At 42.7% G+C, this 15,367-nt stretch overlaps 1 long non-coding RNA gene across 2 annotated transcripts in view; it reads left to right on the top strand.

Annotated features, from left to right (window-relative positions):
• Positions 1-15,114, top strand: part of LOC123289365 (uncharacterized) — a 57,104-nt gene extending 41,990 nt beyond the window's left edge. For both annotated transcript variants that reach the window (XR_011506318.1, XR_011506317.1), the window contains exons 2-3: positions 2-3,134; positions 12,875-15,114. This is a non-coding gene — a long non-coding RNA (uncharacterized lncRNA). The remainder of the gene's footprint in view (position 1; positions 3,135-12,874) is intronic.
• The last annotated feature ends 253 nt before the right edge of the window (positions 15,115-15,367 follow it).

Below are 15,367 nucleotides of genomic sequence, written 5' to 3'. Positions count from 1 at the left end.
GCTATAATCTGTGGCCACTCCAGCTTTCTCATTCTCCTTCCAACACATCAAGCTTTGTCACACCTCAGAGCCGGCGCACTTACTGCTTCATCAGACTGGGATGCTTTCTTCAAGAGGTTTGTATGGTTGGGTGCTAAGTGCTTATTAACACTCAGTCACCTGGTCAAATATCCCCTCCTTATCTGAACTAGCCACCCGCTGTCATTCTCTACCCCTTTAGCCTGTTTTATGTTCTCCATAGCACTATTTCTATCAGAAAGTATATCATTTACTAATTTGTTTCCTTGTGTTTTATCTGTGTTCCCTACTAAGCTGTCACCCCACGAGAATGGGGCCATCGTCTGCCGGGTGCTGCTGCCCCTCACAGAGGAGATGCTCAGGAAAAGCTTATTGAATGGATGAGTGGTTTTGTTTTTTGATTGGTTTTTGCAGACAAGGGGCATGGGAGACAGAATTTGTTCCTTTAGCTTTGAAATATGTTTCAGCTTTGTCTTCTTCACTACATGCTCGTTGGTTTGCACAGGATTCTCATATTTAAGTGCAGATCCCTGCAAGTGCACAATGAGGGTAATAAAGGCACCCATCTCCTGGAGTTTTTAAGGGCACTAAATGAGAAATATGCACAAGGTGCTTCTCACCGTGCCAGGCAGGTAGGTAGCTAGAGTTCGGGAAATTCTTGCTATATTGTTACTGACTCCCTCACACCACCTGAGGGGCCTCCCTGAGTCTCAGCTTCTCCTCACTGTCCAATGAGGACAGTGGTCGCTTTCCTGCTTATTTCACAGAGTGATATGAAGATCCAAAGAGAGCATGGAATTTGAAAGCAGTTAAATGTCATGTGAATATTGTGATTCTTTCCTGTTATGTCCAGGAAAGAGCCCCGTTAAAGGAACTTGGGAAGCAGTGTGCCCGTGGGAGGAGAGTGGACCTGGAGCTGGGCGGAGCTGGGCTCAAATCCTGACTCTGTTGTTTATCAGCTGTGTGACTTTGGGCAAATTACAAGCCCCTCTGATCTGCACCTTCATTGTTATTGCTGTCCATTCTGTAAAATAGGTGAAAATAACACCTACTGCATGAGGTTACTCTGGGAATTAGATGAAAGTGAATACATAAAAAAACCCAGTTTAGCATTTTTCACAGAAGTGGATATTTAATAAATGATATCTATTAATATTATATTTGTCTATGAAAGGATTGGCAAGCCATGGTTTAGAACATTCTCTTTCCAATTTCCCATCATCAAAATAATCACACTTCGCACATCCTTACTGGCAGATTTCACAGCTAGTGAATTCAGGAAAAGTTATTTATCTGAATAACAAATTCTTTGCCCAATTCCCTGAAGGGCACATTCAAGCAGCGGTTGTTACAGGTCGGCAGTGTGGGGTGGATTGAGGAAGGCATGGTGGCGATGCTCATCAAGCCAACATGTGTGGGCATTTGCTGTGTTCCAGACACTGTGCCAAGAGCTTTATAAGCACTCTCTCATTCATCCTCATCTTACTGATAAGAAAGCAGAGGCCAAGAGAGGCTAGATGACTTGCCCAAGGCCACACAGCTATCAGAGGCAGAGTCCAGATCTGAGCCGGCAGTCTGACTTCGTAATCTTTGTTCCCTATTAGAATGGAGCAGAGGAATTTGGGCATAGCTGCTCTCCTAGCAGCTTACAGAACAAAGAGCCCCAGGCCTCCAGCATGTCACTTTTCATGGGTGTAAGTTACTTGCTCACAGTATGTGCTTGGCTAACACTCTTTTGAAAGAATGAAGAATCAACAAATAAATGCAGAACAAATGTAATCTTCCTCTGGAGACCCCTGTAAACAAGACCGTAAGAGTATGCTGTAAGACTGTGTGCTCATAAGGGTATACGACTCTAAGAATATGCTGTGAACAAGACTGTAAGAGATCACAAAGAGAACCGTATCGTTCACTTTTAGTCCAGAACTGTAGGTAATGCTCAATCTTAGCATTGATTCTTGGCATCTATTTCCAAGATAGATGGAATTAATTCTATTAACATACGTGGCAGGCTTGCTAGCTGCTCACTGAACCTAGACTGTGTTTCCCAGCTTCTTCCCCAGTGAAGTGTGCTGTGAAATGGATTCTTGCCAATGAACTGTGAGTGGAATTGACGAGTGTCCCTTTCTGGCTGTGGTGGTTAAGGAGCAGGTGTGCGCCTTCTTGCTCCTTTCATTTTCTCCATCTGCTGGCTGAATGCAGGGACCCTGAAGCCCTAGAGGATGAGGACGGAGCCACAATGTGGAAGGAGCCTGGGTCCCTGGAAGACTGCCCACCGACCAGCAGCACCTGTGGTGGAAGTTCACATGCACAACGAAACTTTTATGGTGTTGGGCCCTGAAAGTTGGGGATTTGTTATGGTTCTTAAGATAACTTGGCTCAAAACTTCAATTCCTTCTGAATTATCTAAACTCCTTTGTAAAGGTTTAGCCACCTATATTGGCTCACTTTGTTGTTAATAACTTACGAAAGTATAATTAATAAAATGCAGAGGCATAGAAGGATGCCCTAGAAGTTTCTTCTCCCTCTCTACTCAGAAGTGGTCAGGATAATTTACAAAGCAGTTTTACACTGTCATTTAACCATCATCCCTTAGCGGGGTATTTATTGTTATGCAGAGGAGAAGATTAAAGTTCACTTGAGGGATTTCCTCCAGGTCACCCAGCTGGTAGTTAAGATGCAGTGTGGGGACTCAGCAAGTTTCTCTGCCCTGTAAATGTGAAGTTCTATGTGGATAAGTTCCCGTTCTGTAAATACAGTGTCCAAATCCAAATGGGTCTGCCAAGTGCCTTGTCCCTCCCTTCGTTGTCTCTGCCAGAATTTCTTTGGGATGTAGTGCCCAAAGCTTGTGATTAAAAACAGCTGCAGAAACAAGAGGAAAACTTCTAAAAATAAGTAGCACCTTGGAGCACAATGTGCATGGACTTTTAGGAGGTGGACTTAGAGTGGCCACAGGGAGAGTTCTGGCTCTCCACACGAACGGCATCTCTTTCTGTTGTCAGCTATTTCCGGGATGCTGTGCGAACTTGATCTCAGAACCAGCAGCAGAAACACTGGACTCGTCTGTCCACTAAGAAATGAGAAGACTTCCTTCAGGAGTTCGAACTGCTTCTAAGGTAGAGCTGAACTAGCCCATGTAGATTATGTTATTCAATTATATAGTCGGTTCAAAAGTATTTAACGAAATAGGAAAATGCTCACCAAGAAATATCAGGTGATACAAAATATTATGATCAAAATTTGTTAATTTTTTTTTTTTGAGGAAGATTAGCCCTAAGCTAACATCTGTGCCCATCTTCCTCTGTTTTATATGTGGGACACTGCCACAGCGTGACTAGATGAGCTGTGCGTAGGTCCACACCTGGGATCCAAACCCACAAACTCTGGGCCACTAAAGCGGAGAGCATGAACTTAACTGCTATGCCACTGGGCCAGCCCCCAAATTTGTTAAAATTTTTTTTTTTTTTGAGGAAGTTTAGCCCTGAGCTAACTACTGCTAGTCATCCTCTTTTTGCTGAGGAAGCCTGGCCCTGAGCTAACATCCGTGCCCATCTTCCTCCACTTTATATGCGGGACGCCTACCACAGCATGGCATGCCACGAGGTGACGTCTCCGAACCTGGGATTTGAACCGGCGAACCCCTGGCTTTGGAGAAGCGGAATGTGCAAACTTAACTGCTGTGCCACCAGGCTGGCCCCTGTTAAAAATGTTAAATAGTCACACACACGCTTGGCAAAAAGATTGAAAGACAATACACCTCATTGTAGCAGGAGTTATTTCTGGATGATGAGAGATCAGAGTTGGAATTCATTTATTTTTAATTTTTATAAAATGAACATGCACTATTCTTATAATCAGAAAAAAATGGTAAGAAAGAGGTAGAGGTTGGTTTTTCTTGAATGGGTTTAATTTTAAGGTTTTTCCTCATTTTCAAATTACAGCTTTGTCAGGAGATAAAAGAAAAGTAAGTGAGCTCCAGAAATTTTGCCACAAATAATAAATTGCTATTCATATTATAAATCACATATAAGTTATTAGATTAAAATTTAAAGCTACCATAACAGGTTATTCATGTAACACTCTGCTTCAAGCTTTTTGATTTATTCTGAATTGCTAGTCCGCTTCACAGAGTTTAGATCACATAAATTGTTACATTTTGTTGATGATGTTTTGGTTTGGTTTAGTTTTCCTAAAAAAATTATAGGAATAAACAAATTCAACCCTCCATAGCTAAAATTAAAAAGCAAACTGGATGACAAAACGTATTTATATAAATTTGACAGAAAGTTAAGAGTTACATTTTCTGAAGAGCATTTTAAAAGTGTTGTTTATAAGAAAACAATCAAATCCCTAAGAGGTAAGTGAACAAAGGCCATCAGCATATTTTGCTCAATAAAAATGTAACTAATGGATTAACAAATGGATGTTAATCCTGACTAGCAATCAAAGCACGCAGTGTAAACAGCTGTGATACACCCCAAACGCCGACAGCTACAGTAGTGAAACTGGTCCACTTCTCAGCCTCCCTGAAACCGTCCTGGTGATGCCCATCGAGAGCCATGACCTCCTCGACCTTTCTTCCGGTGTCTCAATGATGGAAATCTGCTGGGCAGATAACTCAGCAGAAACAAAAGTCTAAATGAAAACAAAACTTAATTCCGGTATTTTCTCTAAGTGTAAGGGGAAAATGTTTCAAACAACCCAACGATCCACTGAAGAGGAATGGAAGTAAATGCTAGTACCCAACTTAATGGAATAGAAGGTAATGGTTTACTGACAATTATAAGGACCACACAGAACTACGGGAAATATTTATTATGCAGTAGTAAGTGGAAAGGAACATACAATTATATTTTTGCTATGACTGCTATTATTTCAGTGTCAAATTAGATGTGCTTATGATCAGGAATGGAAAAGAGGAAGAAAATGAAAGCATTGCATCTTGGTGAGGTGATGAGTAATCTTTCCCCTTTCTCAAACATCTAAAAATATATTGTTTTGAGTGAGCATTTTAATGAAACAAAAGATTTGCATTTCTACTCATCTCCATAAATAAAGAAAAAGCTTCTAAACGTGTGACCCTGTGAAATTTGAGTTGATTTAATTCTGATTTAGAAACAAAAAGTCGTTAAAACCCACTACAAGTGGTTAATTAACAAATATTTATTGAGCTTTATATTTGTTCTGTATGGCTGCTGTAACAAATTACCACAAACTCAATGGCTTAAAACAACATAAATTTATCATCCTGGCGTTCTGCAAGTCAGAAGGGAGGTACTGGTCTTGCTGGGCTAACAAGGTTTCGGCAGGGCCGTGTTCTTTCTGGGCTCTTGGGAAAGGGTCCGTTTTCTTGCCTTTTTCAGTTTTGAGAGGCTGCCTGCATATCTTGGCTTACAGCCCCTTCCTCCGTTTTCGAAGGCAGCCACGCAGGGTGAGTCTTTCTCACATCCCATCACTCTGACCCTCTCTTCTGCCTCTTCTTCCATGTTTGAGGACTCGTGTGATTAGATTGGACCCACGGGACAATCTCCCTACCTCAAGGCCAGCTGATTAGCAACCTTATTTTCGTCTGGAACCCCAATTCCTTTTTGCCAAGTAAGGTAATCCATGAATAATTATTCTGCCAACAACAAGCTCCTACTCTGTGCTAGATGTGGTGCCGGGAGATGCTGGGGAAGAGCGGGGATGGGTCCAAAAATGAAGTTAATGGTCGGAAGCTGAGATGAACCATGTAGGGAATACCTGCAACACAACATGGATGGTGACTGGGGTCACGATAAATTAACGTGCACAGACTTGGAGGGGACCTTCGTTCCTTTAGGCTGGGAGACTCAAGGGAGGTTCCTGGTGCACTGGCATTTGGACTGAGCCTTAAAGGATGAGCAGGATTTGGATAGAAGAAGACGGCAGAGGAAGCTAATGATATTTCAAGTAATAGGTTTTAAATGAAAGCCAGGGAAATAGCCATTTTTGTAAGAAAGAAATGGCCGGATATTGACTTTTAAATTCAACCTCATGCATCAAAGCAAAAGGCATAGGGGCAAAAGACAGCAAGACTTGTCACAGGAAAAATTCAGAAAGTCTTTCTACTCCTTTCTAACTGGGTCAGAACGTCTTGTTTGTTTTATCCATGGTTCATACTCTTACTTTTTTCTTTTCACAGCCTCCAAAGTGCCAGTTATCAAAGTGTCAGTTCTATTCCAAGAAAAGTAGCCTCTTAGCAATTTTTAATTTTTATTATTTTTATTTTTAATTTTTTTTGTGAGGACGACTGGCCCTGACGTAACATCTATTGCCAATCCTCCTCTTTTTGCTTGAGGTAGATTGTCCCTAAGATAACATCTGTGCCAATCTTCCTCTATTTTGTATGTGGGATGCCACCACAGCATGGCTTGAAAATTGATGTGTAGGTCCACACTTGGGACCCAAAGCCATGAACCCCAGGCCACTGAAGTGGAGCATGGGAACTTAACCACAATGCCACAGGGCTGGCCCCTTAGCCATTTTTTAATGGCTTTTAGAGCTTTATGTTTTGAGTAGAACAAATTCTGCTGTTTTGATTGGACCAGATAGAGCTGAAGGCTGCCTAACAGAGAACCTCCTGCTGGATGCCAATCGTCCTGCCTTATAAGATTGTACGTGATTAGGGCGGTTGAACAAGAGAGACCAAGAGAAAGCAGAAAGTCTACGGGAGAGGGAATGAGAGAGAGAGAGGCCAGGCAGGCACCGCCTCAGAGCTGCTGTTGCGTGCGCCCAACAAGCGCCCATTATTGAAGGTTTCCCGAGCATATGTCTGCCTTCTTAAAATCAACGAAAACAGTGTTTGGCACGTTTTAAGGAGGAATCATGAGGCCTCACCAAACCTCTGAGTCTGTCGTGCATGCAGGTTATTTTGCTTATTAAGATTTTCATACTGACTTTGATTATTCACGAGCTGGAAACAGTCCTCCTGGTAGCCAAGTGCCTCTCTTTTGCACCATCACACACAGCTCCTATTTACTGATGTTCAGGTAACTTCCCACTTTTTTCTCCCAAGTCCCAGATAGACTCTGTATTATATCACAGTGTATCACTTTACTGGATTCACAAGGGCCAGGATGCTTCTGAGCCCCTATGTCCAAAATCAGAGAAAATAACACCTGGTGGTTGGTGTTGCCATGGACTCTGCCTCAATAACCAACTTTCAATGGAAAAAATGGAAAGAAACGGGTAAAAGGAATTATAATTATTTGCATTCAAATGTGTGGAGTTTTATCCCCTATAAAAATAGAACTCTATTAACACTCAAAGCAGAGGTGGAGTCATGAGGGCTGCTGAGCTGCAAGGCAGGCAAACCCCTAAAGAAAGAAAATAGTAGATTAGTTAATAAATTAATTCAGGAAAGAAAAAAAGGTGTCTAAATGAAAGAAGACACCTTCGAATGGTATTATTAGTAATTACTATTATAAGATGGAATAAAATGGAAGCAGAGAGGAAAGACAGAGAAAAGAAACGGCTCACAAAGCATTTCTCAGAAATTTAGAAACAGGAAGATTTTTAAATCAACCCTTTTTTATAATCACAAACTTCAGGGAATTATAAAAAGGACATCAGAGACAGTAACCTGGAAACTGGAAATCATCACCAGCCAGCAGGAAGAAACAGGAAATAGGCTCACAGAGCAGACGGTAAAGACAGTCAGAGCCAAGAAATGCTGTCGGTTGGGCTTTAAAACAAGAGAAGGCCTTGAGGACTGGCATAGGAGGAAGGTCTCCATGGGACAGGCAAATCTGAAGGAGGTAAAGATGGAAATAAGAGGAAGAAAACAAAGAAAAATTCTCACATCAATACTGTTCTGAAAAAACTATCGCAGAAACAACTCAAGAATACCTGCAAGAAGAAACCCGAATAAGGGTGCACCTAGATAATGAACGGCCCCAAATTCTCAAAGTCCATGTGAAGGAAAAGATCTTAACAGCATACAGCAGAGGAAAAATGTCATCCTGCACGGCTCAATATAATGAAAATAGTACCTGGGCTGGCCCCGTGGCCGAGTGGTTAAGTTCGCGCGCTCCGCTGCAGGCGGCCCAGTCTTTCGTTGGTTCGAATCCTGGACGCAGACATGGCACTGCTCATCAAACCACGCTGAGGCAGCGTCCCACATGCCACAACTAGAAGGACCCACAACAAAAAATATACAACTATGTACTGAGGGGCTTTGGGGAGAAAAAGGAAAAAAATAATAAAATCTTAAAAAAAAAATAGTACCATATTTAGCAACAGCCACTCCAGGAAACAGCAAAATGTATAGTCCTTGAGTTTAACACAACATCCAAAATACGCGCCCAGTCCCAGGTCTGGTTTCCAGCCAAAGTGTGCATTGAAGGGGAGAGAAGGTCTTTGCACAGCTAGAAAGTCCACAGAAATTGAGTGATCCTGGGGCTGAAAGAAAACATTCAGAGGTCAGAAAGATTTGTTGCCCTCTTATCCCAGGTGGGTTAAGACACGGACTATGCTAGGTCAGGCGACCAACCATCCCAGTTTGGCTGGGACAGAGGGGTTTCCTCGGATGGGAGACTTTCCACGCTGAAGTCAAGAGAGCCCTGAGCAAACAGGGACGGTCGCTCACCCCAGCACTAGTTTCGTCCACGTGAGAGCTCCGGCGGCTCATTAGGCTCAGTGGTCAGCAAAATTAAGATAGAGAATTCTCTAAACTTTTCAGGTACTGCATTTTCAAATTTGTTACTTTCTTCTCTCTCCTGGGAAATGTTCCTAAAATATTCAACATTTGATTGTTCATTCACTCATCAAGTTAAATATTGATTTCAGGCTTTTCATGCCTTGGGCTGGGCATGTGGTTACAAAGGAAAACAAGCCCTTTGTGGGGCTTAGAGGTGAAGTGAGAGAGCAGGGTATGAAATAAACAAGCACAAATATGCGTATAACTGGAACTGTGCTAGATGGTAGGAAGGAAAAGAACAGGGTGACATGATTGACGTGGACAGAGAAGATGTAATTTAGACCTGGGGAGGGGAGTTGTGGTCAGAACATCCCTTCTGAGGAAGTGGCATGAAGGCAGAGACCTGAATGAGGAGAGGAGAGATGAACCAAATGAAGAGTCAGGCTGTGGTGGGGAAATGGGTGTCGGGGTAGAGAAGGAGGACAGAGGATAGTCCAGGCAGAGGGGCAGCAGGTGCAAAGGCCCTGAGGCAGGAAGGAGTCCAGTAAGTTAAAGGAGTTGAGGGAGGGCGAATGTCTCTCTTAAATTAAGGGGAAAGAGAAATGGCTTTGTCCTTCAGCTGGAAGAGCCAGGAGTACTAGGAGAGTTGGTGGCAATAGTGGTCCAAAAAACCAAGCAGAGCTGGAGACAGAGAGAGAATGAGAGAGTGAGAGAGAGAGACCCAAGAGGCTAAGGCTAAAGGTCAGCGATGGATAGTGATCTCTTTCGCCTGAACTCTTCTTACAAGAGCATCTAAAGAAATCGATATAGCTGCCCTGGGGTCTCTCTGATGAACACACATTATAAAAGGCTTGGGAACACAGATGGAAACAGAAGCTCTGAAACAAAGGTGGAAAGAAGAGAATGACAGAGACTTACAAGAATGTGTCATGGAGGATAAAACTCTCCTTAATCTGAGATTGGCAAAAATGAAGAGAAAAGGGGCCGGCCCCGTGGCGGAGTGGTCAAGTTTGCGCGCTTCTCTTCGGCGGCCCAGGGTTTCACTGGTTTGGATCCTGGGCGCGGACGTGGGACCACTTGTTGTGCCACACTTGGGGTGGCGTCCCATATCCTACAGCTAGAAGGACCCACAACTAAAAATATACAACTATGTACTGGGGGGATTTGGGGAAAAGCAGGAAAAGAGAAAAAAGAAAAGATGGCAACAGTTGTTAGCTCAGGTGCCAATCTTTAAAAAAACATAAAAAAAAGAAGGGAAAAAATACAGAGGCTGTTTCTAGCTATGCTAAGTGCCAGAAGAACAGGGAGGTGTTAAAATAGGAGCACAGTTTGGTACCAGTGGACGGCTCATGTCCAGAAGACCCAGAAATGCCTGAATATTGCTTAATAGTCACCTTAAGAGGTCCCCAAAGATACATACCCAAGGGACTCTGGCACAGGAAAGCAACATACTCTTGCTGAGTTTTTTTTTTTTTTTTGAGGAAGATTAGCCCTGAGCTAACATCTGCTGCTAATCCTCCTCTTTTTGCTGAGGAAGACTGGCCCTGAGCTAACATCCGTGCCCACCTTCCTCTACTTTACACGTGGGACACCTGCCACAGCATGGCTTTTTGCCAAGCGGTGCCATGTCCGCAGCCGGGATCCGAACCAGTGAACCCCCGACCGCCGAGAAGTGGAACGTGCGCACTTAACTGCTGTGCCAGCGGGCAGGCCCTGGGGTTTTGTTTTGTTTTTTTAAGCACAAATATATCTATAACCTGTTAATTCCTCAGGATAAACCTGTAGGGAGGATTTCCCTATGCTTCTAAACTCCATGTTTGGGCCTACTGATATTGTAAGTAAAATCTATGTGAAGATGCTGAAAATGCGTTTGCAAGTTTTGAAGAGGAAACAAAAGCGGGGATCGTGGCGGGAATGTTGGAGTCCAGATATTCGCAATCACGTTGACGGGGTGGAGTGGCTGACTGCCAGAGGAGGGAATTTAGCCATGCTAGGAGCCCACCGCCCAGCCAGGAGGAGCCTCAGGGCTGATAAAGAAGGGCGAGAAGAGGCTTTTCTGTGGAAGAGGCCAGGCTCTGGCTAGTTGCAGGCTAGTTGCACGGGACCCAAGGGGCAGCCGAGATGGGCACGCAGACGTGGCGTGACCTCTGTCTGGGAGACCGTTTCCACGCGGTCCTCTAGCCACTGCTCTTTTATCCAGGGGCTTGTGTGTGCCCTCTGGTGGCACAAGTCCAGGGACTGGGACACATGAGCTCTTAGAGGTTCTTGTCGTGTTCTCCTTTTCTTCCAGAAGATGGAACACAAGCTTCCATAAAACAGCAAGTAACTCTGTCTCTGTGGTTAACTGAATCTCTGGGTACCTGCATACGAGACAGCACACGGAAACGTTTAAAGAAAAGCCAAGCATATATCCGGAAAAATTTCAGAAATAGTTTTATACCTGAGGAAATCAATACATTGTGTGGATTTTAAAGTATAGTTCAAATGATGGTGTGACCTGAATTTTTATTTCAATTCTTGCCATAAAATTTCTACTAGGTTTTTGAATTTATATGCTTGAAAGAAATGCTAGAAGGTTTGATATGGCAAAACAGAATAAACAGAAACTCACACATGAAGTCGGGACCAGGGAAGAGGAGCTCAGCCAAACTGTCACCGTTGTTGAAGAGCAGACGGGTCAAACGGCGTTGATGTTAATAGAGCAGAGTGCAGAATTTGGCTTTAGAAAGATCTGGGTTTGAATCACACTCTGCCACTTAGTGTCTGGATTGGTGTTGTCATATGATAAGTGGGGTAGCGATACTTATTTTGAGAGGATTCAGTGAAATGATGTATGCAGAGTATTTAGCACGGGGCCAAGAAAATAATAAACACAAATTTATTATTATTGCTATTATGATTATTGTTATGATTATTGTTATCGTAGGATGCATGAAATCATGGTGAGAACCCTCACCATCAACTGATTAAAAAAATCGCTTTAATAATAGACCCAGGAAGAAACTAATCCATTAAACTCACAGGCCTGGTAAATATCCCAAGAAGCCAGCAAATTAAGTAGCATGTAGTGAAATCATCATTGTTAAGTCAAGAGAACATTTCAACATCGAGCCTCGATGTATGGATTGGATGTGTGTGTGTGTGTGTGTGTCCGGCCTCCCATTCATATGTTGAATCCTAACCCCCAATGTGATAGTACTGGGAGGTCATTGGAGAGGTTCCACCCTCCTGAAAGGGATTAATTCCCTTATAAGAAGAGATAGGATGGAGCTTGCTTCCTCCCTCTCTGCTCTCTGCCACAAGGGCATACAACAAGACAGGCACCTGCAGACCAGGAAGCTGCCTCTCACCAGGCACCAGATCTGCCGGCACCTCGATTGTGGCCTTCCCAGCCTCCGGAACTGTGAGAAGTGAATGTTTATTGTTTAAGCCCCGGTCTATGGCAGTCTGTTACAGCAGCCTGAGCTGACTAGGACACTAAGACAATAGGCGTCTAAAAAATGAGAAGACAACAATATCAGCCCTGTTGCTTAGACGTGATAAATTTATGCAGGATTTAAGTATGTAAGAAATAGCAGTAGATAATATCACCTATTTGGAATATGCAAAGCTAAGACGTCTCTGCCAAAAGGCAGACAACGATGAGGTTTCAATGAAAAGAACAAATGGGATAAGATGACAACAGGGAGAGAGAAAAAGCTAATAATGGATTAAGAATTAACCACAAAAAGATGATGTTCACGTAAAAATAAGTTGAAAAATGCACACTATTTTCACAACCAGAGAAATTAAAATAATTTATTAAAAATATCTATAGCATCTAACATCCCCCATGCCAGCAGAAGACCGTCACAGAAGGACTGAAGAGATTACGCTCTTGAGAGACTTTTTTTTTAGCAATTAAAAAGTAATAGTAATAAACACAAAAACAGTATAGCTGATAAGAATAGCAATCTCAAGCATGTGGAAATTGGTCAGAAAGGAACTCAAATGTATATATAAGATACAGGATGGCTCACATACCCATTTCTCAAGAAGTAGTTTTGCTGGGTAAGAATTGTGAATCCGGAAAATCAAGACAAATGTAAAACCAAGAAAATGGGTAACATTCGCAACAAGTTGAGTGGTGGTCTCTTTAGATATGTGGCTTAATAAATTGCAGGAGTTTTACTTTTTTGTTTGTTTTATTTTGTTCAGACAATACGGGACAATGACGTAGAAATCTAGAAGTAAAAACTACGTTGAGAGATTTATTCATCCTTCAAGCATGACCAGATTGTTCTTCCTAAATCAAACATCATTTTGGCCTTAAAGAAATCTGAAAGCTCTCCAGTGAGTGTGGAATAAAGTTGAAACTCTGTGGTTCACTGCTGAAGTCTCTGATGAGGAGCAGATGCTCAGAATCAGGCTGCCTGGACTGAAATCCAGGCTCCATCACTAATCGATACTAGCAGAGAGACCTGGAACCAGTCACTTCTTAATCCTTAGTTTATTCATCCATGACACGAGAATGACAGTGTCTCGTAGCACAGGGCCTGATGCATAGTGAACACACATAGAGTAAATGCCGGTATTATGTGGACCTCTCCCTGCATTTTTAGTCTTCTCTTCCGTGTACCCTTCTTCCAGAATAGCCATTCTCTGAAGACATCTCATCATCTCCCACCCCTGCGTCTTTAATCTGATGTTTTTAAAGGAAATCGAGGCTTGCTGAGGTCACAAAGAATAAGCAGCCAAACCTGGACTTGAACTCACCTTTGTTGGATACCAGATCCTTGCTTTACCCCACTTCTGCTCTCCATCTTCTACTCACTTCCACTTTGGTGGACAAATTTCTATCAGATAAGCCCCCTTCCAGGAAAAACTAGGGAAAAATATCTGTTTGAAGGTGAGGACGTGGATGAAGGGATTGATGAGCTACCAAGCAGCCCAGACTTGAAGGGTCCAGAGTCTTGAAAGAAGGAAAACTGAAAGAGAGGAGCCTGCCGTTCTGCATTGCTTTTTCTCCTGAAGCGCTGGCTGCCTCATAGGAGGAACTAAGCAAGTGGAAATCGATTCCACATTCATGGCGCAGAAGATTCAATATCACCACTTCCCTCTGAAGCAAATGTCGGCATAAGCAAAATGTCAGCAGATGTGTGTGTGTCTGTGTGTGTGGAAATCAACACTCTGCTCCAAATTTTACATGGAGACACAGAGGGCCGGGAATACCTAAGGCAATCTTGAAGAATAAAGTTGGAAGACTTACGCTACCAGACAAAGCTATAGTCATTACAGGAGTGTAGCGTTGGTAGAGAGAGAGATAAACCACCAGAGGTATGGAATAGAAAGTCCAGATGTAGACCTTAGTCATCAGGAAAATGGAAATTAAAATTATAAAGAGAGAATACTACACACTCAGTAGATTGGCTATATCTGATAATATCACATGTTGGCGAGGATATGGAGCAACTGGAACTCTCCTACACTTCTGGGAGAAACGTAAATTGGAGGTTAAACGATTGAACTTACTGGTGTTCAAATATTTTGACCTGCAAAAACTGCAATTTCCTAAGGTTCAGACTAATACAACCATTTTGGAAAGCTGTCAGCAATTACTAAGGCTGACATGCACATAGCTCATGACCCAGTGGCAATTTCACTCTTTAGGTATAAATCCAACAGAAATGCGTACATGTGGGCACCATAAAACATGATCAGGAGCGTGCACAGCAGCATTATTTGTAATAGGCAAAAACCACTCGAATATCCATCATCAGGTGAATGGAAAAATAAATGGTGACGTATTTATTCACTAGAATACTCTTCAACAATGAAAATAAACAAACTATAGCTACAGATGACAGCATAGGTGAATAACACTCACAATATTGAGTGAAAGAAACCAGACACAAAAGAATGCGTATTGTATAAAGTTCAAAAACATGTCTATGTATAATCTATGGTGATACACGACAATGGTAGTTACCTCTGAGAAGGGGTATTAATGATAGAAATGGGCACAAGGGGGCGCGGATCTGGGGGGCTGGTAATGGTCTATTTCCTGATCTGGGTGGATGTGAAAATCCATCCAACTGTATACTTATGCTTTGTGTAGTTTTAAAATGCATTCATACTTAAATTAGTTCATATTATTTAATTAAAATCAGGAGTGATAGAGAGCCCCGGAATGTCAGGGGTGGGGAAGCGCTCCATTTATCGTCGTGCCATGTTAGGGCCCCCTGCTCCAGCTACGACGCCAAGGAGGGGCACGTGTGCGCAGGGGGCAGAAGGCGTGTGATTGAGTCTCCACTCTCTCGTCCTCTTCTCCCTCTACCAGCAACTGTCCTCACGGCTAAGAAGCGTTATCTCCTACTCTTACGCACATCCTGCCTTCTACCTGCTCGGTGGTTTGTGGTCAACACCATAAATGAGCCCTCTCAGGTTTGACTCTTTTCCTCTCCCTCAATAAACTTTGCTTTTGAAAATGAAATTCTTGGTTCTTATTGTTTTAAGATCCTAATTTGGCGGTTAAAGGTTGAACTGACATCTTTTTTCTCTTTGCATTCCAGCTTTAACAATCCTTATTCTCCTCAAGGCAATGACCCTCTGGCTGAAAAGGACAAATTTGATGTACAAGTGGGAAAAAAGAAAAGCACATCAAAATGCTTCAAAACGTTATCTTGACACATTAACTTTCATATTAATTCA

Source organism: Equus asinus, chromosome 10 (assembly GCF_041296235.1).
Source record: "Equus asinus isolate D_3611 breed Donkey chromosome 10, EquAss-T2T_v2, whole genome shotgun sequence".
In the NCBI taxonomy this organism is placed as follows: domain Eukaryota; kingdom Metazoa; phylum Chordata; class Mammalia; order Perissodactyla; family Equidae; genus Equus; species Equus asinus.
This window is presented reverse-complemented; position numbering and strand designations above follow the sequence as displayed.